Source organism: Bos indicus x Bos taurus, chromosome 16 (assembly GCF_003369695.1).
Source record: "Bos indicus x Bos taurus breed Angus x Brahman F1 hybrid chromosome 16, Bos_hybrid_MaternalHap_v2.0, whole genome shotgun sequence".
NCBI lineage: Eukaryota > Metazoa > Chordata > Mammalia > Artiodactyla > Bovidae > Bos > Bos indicus x Bos taurus.
Window position 1 is genome coordinate 77,108,119 of NC_040091.1, and position 10,394 is coordinate 77,118,512.

Consider the following 10,394-nt stretch of genomic DNA (forward strand, 5'->3'; position numbering starts at 1 on the left):
TCTATTATATGTCTCCTCCCACCAGCACATAGACTCATACTTTTCTCCCCATGCTTAGAACACTGTGTTGCATAAAACAGGCGCGCATATATTTGCTGAATGAATGAATGCATAAATAACTATAAATATAGTAAAGTATAAAAATAGTTTATTTGAGGGGAATCACCTAAGTTTATCAATAAAAAAATTATTAAAGTCGTTCCATAGTGAAGACAATAGAGAAACTATTGTATAGCTAAAAGCTAAAGTCACTGTACTGATTAACTAAAATATATTGCTATTGAATGTTCAGTGAACTATCTACGATTCTAATGTGTCTGAAATTAGTAGTGATTATGGTTCCAAGTTTGAGCCCCAGTGTTCTAAGTATAGTGTAAGATAACCATGAAGTATATTCATTTACACAGGAATTTGTTGAGAAAACAAAATTGAATAAAATGCCCAAATGTGACAGTGATAAATGTAAAATAAAGACTAATCAATGAGCTTGTGATTATATGTTCGCTCCTTCTTTCTAAGTTGTAAGCATGTGCTTTTATAATTGTTCAAGGCCAGTCATGTAAAGTAACAAAAAGTATATCTATATTTTTGTCACTTAAAGATATTTCTTGGCACATTAAAAATGTCAATTTCTATTTCAACTTACTGAAGAAAAATCTATGAAGGAATGAAAGTTATAGATGGCAGAATTGAATCTTCTAAATTGCATTGTTATTAAATAAGCCCAGAATACACACCATATTATAAATCCTAAAATGTCTTTAAGAAAACACACTCACCTATAACAACCTCTTCTATTTATACAGCATTCAATACATCTCAAAGATCTTTCATATCCACTGTTAGGTTTGATACTTAACAATAGCACAGTGAGGAAGGCACTACAAGTATCGTTATTCCCTTTACTGCATATAGAGAAACTGAGATCTAGAAAATTTTTAGATTTGTTGTAACTGTTGCTCAGTCGCTCAGTCCTGCCTGACTCTCTGTGACCCCATGGACTGAAGCATGCCAGGCTTCCCTGTCTTTCACTGTCTTTCAGAGTTTGCTCAAATTCATGTCCACTGAGGCAGTGATGCCATCCAGCTTTCTTATTCTCTGTCACCCCCTTCTCCTCTTGCCCTCAATCTTTCCCAGCATCAGGGTCTTTTCCAATGAGTCGGCTCTTCGCATTAGGTGGCCAAAGTAGTATCACCTCAGCATCAGTCCTTCCAATTGAAATTCAGGTATGATTTGTGGTAACTCCTAATGTAACATAGAGACAGCACAATGTCTCTGCTCGCCAGCACTTACAACCATAATGACCGTGAAAATGTGAACATTTCTGTATCTCAGATAGGCAGACAAATTACTGGATGCTGTTAAGACTTCTAACTTGGCCTTAAACTTGTATCCTAAAGGGGAGGGTACTCAGACGGTTCTGCGCTTCACACATTTATATACAAACTGTTTTCATTATAAAATTAGCTCCTGGTATTAATTTTGTTTGTTTGTCATGGGTGGTCTGAATCTTGGGTGGGAAAATTGGGATCAGATGAAAAATGAAAGCTGTCTGAACAGGAAGTGTCTGCAGAATTCTGAATTTACAATGAGCGCACACTGGGCTGTGTGGTCAGCTCTTAAGCAGTTGGGCCAAACATACTAAAAAGGGTGTCTCTTTTTTCGTTTTCTGAACTCTGAAACAGACAAACTTTCTCATTAGCTTAGATTTTTAGCTTTCAGTAACCGAAATGCTTTTGACTTTTCTTGGTTTATTATCTTATTTTGAGTATGAGGACCGTATTTCCTACAAGTATGTAAAAGTTAAACATTCAGACATAAAGGATTTCCCAAATATACACATGATTCATGTAGAACAAAGTAAAGAAACTCACTATTATGATGTTTCAGTTTTCCTGTGGCTGTGTTACGATCAAGTAGAAAAGGAGAGAAAAATAGACTGATCTGTTGACTTAAATCTCCTAATTTCCAATGCCTTAGCTAATGAAAGACAAAGTACAGTTTCTGTCTTCTTCCAATTATAGGGAAACAGCTACATAGCATATGACCTGTGAACGGAAACTCTTTTAGACTCAAATTCAGCAAAACAAAATATTGTTATTGTCTAGTCTCAGGTAACAAGAACAAAATTTTATTTATTTAAAAGAAAAATTACTTTATTAGTTTCAACTTTACATATCAATACCTCCTTTGAGTGTATCTAGAAGCCAAACAGGAATGGTCTTCTGAAATTCATGTCCATGTGAAATACCTGGAACTTCGTTGAAATGCAAATACAGATTCTGTAGGTTAGAGGTTAGACCTTAGCTTCTGCAAGTCTGTTTAACAATCTCCCAAGTGAAGACGGTGCTGCTGGTGTGTTGAGCACATTTGTATGAGCCAGGCTTGTATCAAATTAATACCTAAGAGAGAAGTCAGCTACCCTGTAAGCCCGGGACCATCTCCAGTGAGACCGAGTTCCTGCCATCTCCTGTCTTCGTTTTTCTCGTCTTTTGTCAATTCTCACCCTCGCCCTCCATGCTCTGTCCTATTTCACTGGCAATTGACAGAATGTGATACCTCCAGAAGTTGCCAAAGTTCAGGTGATACTTTTAAGAAGGGTCTCAGCCATCCTTCTCTGAGCCTAAGCTGCACACCCATAAAATAGAATCTGTAAAAATTTACTTGAACCCCTCCACAACAGCCTCCTCAAAATCCTGCTGCCTTATTTAGCTATTTAAGGTGTTAAGTTTATCTTTCATCCACAACTTCAACTCTGGAGTGCTTTCACTAAGCTCTTGGATTGTGGGGCTCAAAAATAGAAATCATTTTGCTCTGTTTTTGTTTGCTTTTATGCTAAAATGAATGTAAAAATAACCTACTGGCTTTCTGAAATGTTTGCTCAGTGTTCTGCTGGCTTGATTTTGTTAAAGAACATTCCTCAATAGTGTTGTTCTAGTAGAGCATGGCTGTGTGAGTAAGTATAATCAAGGGAGACATTTATCCATTGGGTATCCAGAGGAGGACATCTTAGGCAACGGCTACTTGGAGAGGAAGTATTATGATAAAAAGTGCGATTGTTTTATGACCTTCAAATAAGACCATTAAGTGACTACCTAGCACGCTCTGCTCTTGGCATCCGTGTCTCTTCTAATATCACACATATGATTAAGCTGTTCTACCTTCCTTGAATAAATTGAGTATCCATGTAATTGCGTGTGTGAAATTGTAGCACAGTGAAATGTCAGGTTGAAGTATTTTAATCCTGTTTGAGGGGTTGTAAATATTTATAGAAGCTTCTGCTTAATGTCCTTTTAGTCTTTAGTCTTCCTGGGTCCACCTTTTACAGACTTTTTTTTTTTCTCTTATATTCTTATTTATCTTCAAAAATATCTCTCAGGTCATGATGACAGGCTTGACATTTTACTGAATGAAAGCAAGTGTTTTACAGGCAATTAACTTTAAGAGATTACCTTATTGAACCTGGAAAATAAAATAGAAAAGGCTCAAGGAACCCGAGTTCACTCTACAACTTCAGCCTCTTAACCTAGGTAAGTGCATGGCTTTTACAGACACCAAATTACCCAGTAAGGTCTTCAATTATGAAAATTGTTAGGCCTTCCAGACATCACATTACATTTGAGCTGTATCTATATATTCGATTCCAACTCTACTCTCAACTCTTGGGTGGCCTAAAATTGAGATAATTAATTAAACCCTTTGAAAAGCATCTGCCTTCCACATTTTGTCTTGGATGAAAGAAATTATTTCATGCTTTACTTACGGAAAGTTAATACCCAAAGGCTGCATATTACCACTGTCTCAAATTAGAACCTACCAAATCTTAAAATTGGCTATTCACATGCAATCTCCTTTAATAACTTATGAAAATTTAAACTAAATTTTGGATTAATAATTTATGTAGAAAGTTCCACCAGTGAGACTCCACATTTCTAAGTTTTAGAGTGAGCAGTGAAAATATCAGTTAGGAAAGTGGGTTGTTGGATGCGCTCTTTCGAAAATTGTTATAAAAGACTTGAAAAACAAGGGGAAAAAATCCTTCTTAGGAACTTGTCTTAGAGTGATATATAATGAGGGTTTCTTAGGTCACACTAAAGAAACTCCTGCCTGCTGGCACAGGAGACTTAGATGGATTTCATCCCTGGGTGGGGAAGATCCCCTGGAGAAGGAAAGGACAACCCACTCCAGTATTCTTGCCTGGGAAATTCCATGGACAGAGGAGCCTGGCGGGCTACAGTACATGGTGTTGCAAAGAGTCAGACACGACGGAAGTGACTTAGCACATACACAGATTTTATAAATGCAGATGCTTTAACCTCTGTGCCACCAGGGAAGCTATATATATATATATATAGGAGAAGGAAATGGCACCCACTCCAGTACTCTTGCCTGGAAATTTCCATGGACTAAGGAGCCTGGAGCCTGGTGGGCTACAGTCCATGGGGTCGCAAAGAGTCGGACATGACTGAGTGACTTCACTTTCACTTTCATGTATATATATATAATAAGAACAGTACATTTTTTGAAAGGAACATTTAAAAAATGGTTCATTCATTTAAAAGAATCATTCTACCACCTTCCATGAATGGATCATTTTTTTTCATGTGTACGGGGGTGGAGTGTGAGGGGAATCTTAACATTAGTTGGCGGCTTTAATGGGCAATTGTTATGTTGGAAACTTCCAGTTTGAGCTTTTGCATTAGAGATGGGCTCAGGGAATGAAAAACCAAATGACAAAACTATGCTTCTTAGTCAGTGGGGACAGAAATGACTCTACAGTGGCTACAGCCGGCAGTGAAACGTGTGGGAACCTGAGCTGTGGGTCTGGATAGGAGAATAAGAGAGGAAAAGAGAAAACTTGGACCTTAAACTTGAGTACTAAGGTGATTGTAGAAGCGGTCCTTAGGTTGACAACTACTAGATCCAATACCAGTCCACTCACTCAGCCAAGGGCACCCAGAAGGTCAAGAAGATATGGAAATCACACAGGAAGGCAGGTCTTCATTCAGGGCAGACCTCCTGCCTGCAGCTGGAGGTGGGAATATGGCGGTTGCCGGGTGGATGGTCTTCCCAGATCTCTAGGAAGCTCCACTCACACAGTTGTGTCTGGAGCAGTCGTCTTCTTAGTATCCAGTTTATGACATGGGGGTCCAGGTGTGAGAGCTGATCTAAGCCCAGTGAGTCACAGTCCTTAGGAATTTGAAGTTGTGACTACGATTTCTGCTTCAGTTTATAGACTAAGAAGGAAAGTCCCTTTGCAGCAAGAATATATCCTAGGCAACAAGGTCAATCGTGAGCAGGAATAGAGTGATACAGAGCCTGCAGTGTGGATGGCAGACTTCTGGAATTTTCTACAAAGCCTAGTCTGCTTCTGTCTGAACACTTAGCGGCAGTCTGACCACTGGGCTTCTTGATCTTTTCCCTTCAGTCCTCAAGACCCCCGTTCCTGGACTGAGATCTGATGTGGCCTGGCCACAGGAAAAAACTCCCATTCTAGACAGAGCCTGTGCAACTTCGTATCATAACCATCAAATCAGTGTAAACAAGCCTCATGTCCTGCTAACTTATTTGTGTACATGCTCAGACGCTCAGTAGTGTCCAACTCTTTGCGAGCCCATGGACTGTAGCCTGCCAGGCTCCTCTGTCCATGGAATTTTCCAGGCAAAAATACTGGAGTGGGTTGACATGCCTTTCTCAGGGAATCTTCAACCCAGGAATCAAACCCACATCTCGTCTCCTGTGTCTCTTACATTGCAGGCAGATTCTTTACTGCTGAGCAACTGGGGAAACCCATGGGACTTATTTAACAATCTGCATTTTAATAGAAAAAGACACAGCCCTTTTCCTGGAGCAACTGAGGTGCGGTCCTCCTCAGACACTGTGCAAGGCCTCCCTCTATCCTTTGTAATATGCTCAGTAAGACTGAGCCAGTCAGCTACCAGGTGTTCATTGTGAATGTACTCTTTCCCAGCACTCGCAACCATTGGGAAAATAAAAGGGAGAATAATGCCTTTCCTTATCTCACAGGAAAAAGATAACAAGGTATAAAATCACTGAAATGCATCCTTAGGCTTCTTTCTTTTAATTCATCTGTCTTGGCCTCACTGAGCGGCGTACAGGAATCTTCCAGTTCCCCAACCAGGGATCGAACCTGCTCTCGCTGCCATTGAAGCGTGGGTTCTTAATCACGGGACCACCAGGGAAGACTTAGGCTTCTTTTAATACATTGAATGATACATAAGCTACATACCTAACCTAAAAATGAGAAGCAGAGAAGACAGTTGTGACACCAAGGAGTCCAAGTGCAGTAACACTAATATCAATGTTCTCAAACCCCAGGGAACATTGCTCTCCCAGCTGTCTTAGGACGAGTTCCTTTTGATTTTTGATGTTTTCTGGTGCCTGTAAATGGTAACATCATTCCGTTCTTTGGGGAGCTTCTTATCAATGACCCATCGTTCGTCTACATCTTTTCACATTCACCAATTCTCTCTCAGAAATACAGGGAAATCAACTCCTACAGGAGGGAGGGAAGTTCAGATAGCACAGATTCATCTGATTCTGAGTTTCATCCCTAAATTAAAGGTTTGCCAAAATGTTCAGGGTTTTACAAATAATAAGATATCACTTTTCTTATTTGCTTATATTCACAAAAACAAAAGTGAGCTCAAACGTGTCATCCCCTCCCCAAGAATTCCAGTGACGAGGGCTTTTCTTTCTCCCTCTTCCCTTTTTCCCCAAAGTCACATCCCCTGCAGCCCTGACTCATTCCAGATTGCTGCGAACCTTGTTCTCTTCAGAGCCTGGCTATGGAATTCATCCAGACCTCTACCTCTCACCTTGGACGTCCATGCACTCCTGGTCCTCCCGTGCTCTGCAGTTTTAGGGAGAAGAAAAGTGTTAAGACCCCTCTGTAGTCACGAGCAGAAGTTAAGCTATGATAAATCATTTTGTAAGGAGACACGTCTTCCCGCTGTAATACTTCTAAAATTCAGAACTGCAAAATATATTTGAACCGCCCTTTTCTGCCATTTTCCAGAATATTAGGGCATCTAATTAAATTATGCATGCTGCCTTGACCAAATAAGGCCTTTGCTTCATTTTAATGGGGAGTGACATTTATTTTCCTACCCTAAAAGAATTCCATGGAGCTTTCGTTGGAAGAAAGGTTAATTTTATCTTTAATATGGTAACTGTATAGACATCACCATATCATTTTTTTTTTCAGATTAGCCATCTTAAAGAGGTAGATTTTCCTTACCTGCATCTTAAAATTAACAATAGATTTGATAAGTCACTTCAACTTTTCATCCTGGTTTTATAGCATATGTTCTTGTCGTATCCCCAATCTGGGAACTGAAAATGTCATTTGAATGCACAATTGAGAATCAACATAATTATTTTAAATGGGTTCTTTCTATGTTTCAGATGACTATTGAAATTTGTACAATGGGGTCAAATTGCAATTTACAAACTTTTGTGCATTTTGAAAGTGATTTCTTTGGCAGTGATATGTTTTCACCAGATGATGAGGATGACTGTAATCCTCTGCTGGTCTGAATTTAATTTTAGTCATTTTTATTCATGATATTCTAACCCACGGCATATTAAAGAATATGTAACTTCCAAAAGTGCTGAATTCTCTCTGAGATGCAGTTTATCCACTGTTAAATACTATACATCATAAGCAAACAATTCATGTAGAAAAATGTGCCTGTTCTTTGGAGGGAAGTAAATAGATAAGCTGTCCAAGGTACAAGGAAATAGAGCATAGATAATGCAGGTCTGAGATATTCTCTTGCTTAAGTGATGCATTAAATCAATATTCTGCAAAGTCTTTTTCTTGTTATGTTATTTACTTGGATACTGTCACAATTTTCCATTAAATTGTCTCTTTCAGAAGAAATATTTTTTCCCAGTTCCCAATTACATTTGAGCATGTATTCTTTAAACTCTGTCACTATATATGCAAATGATCAACTATTTCCATTATGTCACTCTCTGCTCAAAGACCTTCCATGGTTCCCTATCGCTTGTCACATCCCATGTAACCATTTTTGCCTGATTTTCCGAATCTGCAGTACCTGCATCTTCTTATAACTATGCAACATTATTTTCAAACGTTAGCCTGTGTTTCCCTGATACAGCCAAGTCTGCTTCCTATGATAATATACGTATATCATGCTAGTCTCATGAACCATAACTTTATCCTCTTCCTCCTCCTCCTCACGTTCTCATGTAGTGTGTGTGTGTGTGTGTGTGTCTGTGTCTGTGTGTGATGCCTTTTCTCTTCACCCCTTTCTTTACTCTTTAAAGGCTAAGAACCTTTTTTCTAAAGTCTTCTCTTACTCCCTCAAAGATAACTGTCATCTTTAAAAAGTCCTGCACACGTAGGCCCACATAGTCTCTAGCCACATAATGTAGGCATTATTACATTTTTTTATTCTAAGACCCATTATCATATATCAGGAGGTTTATGACATCTAGTCACTTGGGATAAATGAAACCAGCATGGTGAATACTTGTCCACTCCTACCCATATGCCCGAATCAAGAGACTGATCGTATCCTAACCCCAAAACTCACTTCTCCTTATCCTACTAAACTGCCTGTATCACATGGGTGATTTCTCTGTGGTTAAATTCCATGGACTAATTGAGAGCATCATGAAACACCACAAAACATTGGCAGGAGTAAGATAATAGGAATCAATAAGTTCATGCCTTAAGTTGCTGTGCTGGCTGAGGGTCTGTATCACTCGGAACTGATCACTTCTCTCTGTTTCCTTAAAGTTTTGTAGTTCCTGACAATAATTTATGGTTCTTTATCTTTCGAGAAGATGATAAGACACAGAGGACATACTTGGCAGTTAAAATATTTTCCGTAGGAACGTGCTAATTCAAGTTAAGATGATAAAGAATCAATCAATCAATTTGGTTTATGTATACTGGGACTTATGAAGAAATACATAACTGGTGACACCTGTCATGAAATCTTCAGGTAAGAACTAAAAATGTTCCCAGCACAGATGGTTATTGAAAAATATTTCTTCATGAGTAAATAACCTAACTTTAAACCAACAGGGTATTATCCTATATGCAAGAACGAAAAGGCAAGGCATCTGTGACAAATGCATAAACTGAAGTTCAAAAATAACGACCATAATCCATACATGTTAATAAGATTATATTTTGTATCATTATTTCAGCCACTCCTGAGTGTTCAGTGAATGCCTCAGGATAAGGGTAACTTTGCTCCTGCCCCTGGAAAATGGTCAAAACACCTAGGTTCCCTTGGAAAATATTTTTTAATATTGTATTTAGCTTTTTTCCCCAAAGTAATAGGCCAAGTAGTGGGGCTGATTTTGAGTTTCAATATCTGGAACCTGCGAATACTACCTTAAATGGTAAAGTGAAGTTGCTCAGTCGTGTCTGACTCTGTGCACCCCATGGACTGCAGCCCACCAGGCTCCCCCGTCCATGGGATTTTCCAGGCAAGAATGCTGGAGTGAGTTGCCGTTTCCTTCTCCAGGGGATCTTCCCAATCCAGGGATTGAAGCTGGGTCTCCTGCATTGACCCAGGACACTTAACCGGGTCAGATGCTTTACTGTCTGAGCCACCAGGGAACTTGAATGGTGAAAGACGTGATTAAATATCTTGAGATGAGGAGTATCTTGAGATTATGCAGGTAGAGCCAATGTAATTACACGTGTTCTTATGAAAGACACTGACAAAGAAATTTGACACAGGCAGAAGAGAAGACACGCACGCACGCACACACACACACATGCACACACACGCACACGGAAGAGGTGATGTGAAGATGCAGAAAAGAAGTGATGTAGCCACAGCCAAGGGATGCCAGCAGCCAGCAGAGGCTGGAAGAGCAGGGGCAGGATGTCACCAGGCCTCTGGAGGGGGCGTGGGCCTGGCTGACGCCTTGATGTTGGCCTGGGGCACTGCTTTTCTGACTGTTGGTCTCTAGAGTGCTAAGCGAATGCTAAGTTGCTTCAGTCGCGTCTGACTTTTTGCAACCCTATGAACTGTAAGCCGTGAGGTTCATTTGTCCATGAGGCTCTCCAGGCAAAGATACTGGAGAGGGTTGCCATTTCCTCCTCCAGGGAATCTTCCCAACCCAGGGATGGAACCCTCATCTCTAATGTCGGCTGCCTTAGCTGGCAGGCTCTTTACCACTAGCACCACCTGGGTAGAATGTGGCAGCATACCTTGTTTTAAGTGACTAAGAAACAAGTTAGACATGATAGCAGAGCTGTACTAGGTTTCATAACTTATTTAAACCATCCAATCATTCTTATGCATAATTTTAAATTTGGTGTATATTATTTGTATTTTATGCAATATTTTGCATATTAAGTATATAAAGCATTGATTTTA